Genomic DNA, 1,301 nt, shown 5'->3' on the forward strand with positions numbered 1-1,301 from the left:
TATCCATACCTAAACATAAACATAAAGGGATAAATTGACAATAGTACAATAATAGTAAGAGACTTTAACACCCCACTTACATCAATGGGAAGGTCATCCAGACAGAAAGCCAATAAGAAACAGTGGCCTTAAGTGACACATTAGACAAGTTGGACTGACATATCTACAGGACATACCATCCCAAAACAGAATATACATTCTTTTCAAGTATATGTGGAATGTTCTCTAGGATGAAGCACATGCTGGGACACAAAATAGGTCTCAACAAATTCAAGAGGATAGAAATTATATCAAGCATCTTTTCCGACCACAACAGTATGAAACTAGAAATCAATTGCAGGAAGAAAAATGGGAAAAACACAAAATGTGGAGACTAAATAACATGCTACTAAAAAAACCAATGGGTCAATCAAGAAATTAAAGAGGAAATTAGAAAATACCTTGAGACAAATGAAACCCACAACTTTCCAAAATCTATGGGATGTAACAAGCAGATCTAAAAAGGAAAGTTATAGCGATCCTTAACAACCAAGAAAAACCTCGGATAAACAATCTAACCTAACATCTAAAGGAATTAGGAAAAGAATAAACAAAGCCCAAAGTCAGCAGAAGGAAGGAAATATGAAGATCAGAGATGAAATAAATAAAATAGAGACCAATAAACAATAGAAAGTATCAGTGAAACCAAGAGCTGTTGTTTTCTTTTTTAATTTTTGCTTTCACTGCTTTTTAAAATTTATTTTCAATTGTCGTATAGTGACTTTACAATGGTATGTTAGTTTCAAGTGTACAGAAAAATAATTCAGTTATATATCTATATATACATATATATATATTCTTTTTCAGATATTTTCCATTATAGGTTATTACAAGCTATTGAGTATAGTTTTCTGTGCTATAAAGTAGGTCCTTGTCGTTTACTTATTTCGTATATAGTAGTGGGTATATGTTAATCCCAAACTCCTACTTTATCTCCCCTCCACAACCCCACTATCTCCTTTGGTAACCATAAGTTTGTTTTCTGTGAGTGTGTTTCTGTTTTGTAGATAATTTTTTCTATCATTTTTTAGATTCCACATATAAGTGATATCATGATATTTGTCTTTGTCTGACTTACTTAATATGATAATCTCTAGGTCCATCCATGTTGCTGAAAAACTAAAAGCTGTTTTTTTGAAAAGATAAACAAAATTGATAAGCCTTTAGTAAGGCTCATTAAGAAAAAAGGGAGAGGACACAAACAAAATAAAAAAAGAAAGAGGATAAATTACAACTGATATCATAGAAATACAAACAATCAC

Source organism: Pseudorca crassidens, chromosome 5, assembly GCF_039906515.1.
Source record: "Pseudorca crassidens isolate mPseCra1 chromosome 5, mPseCra1.hap1, whole genome shotgun sequence".
In the NCBI taxonomy this organism is placed as follows: Eukaryota; Metazoa; Chordata; class Mammalia; order Artiodactyla; family Delphinidae; genus Pseudorca; species Pseudorca crassidens.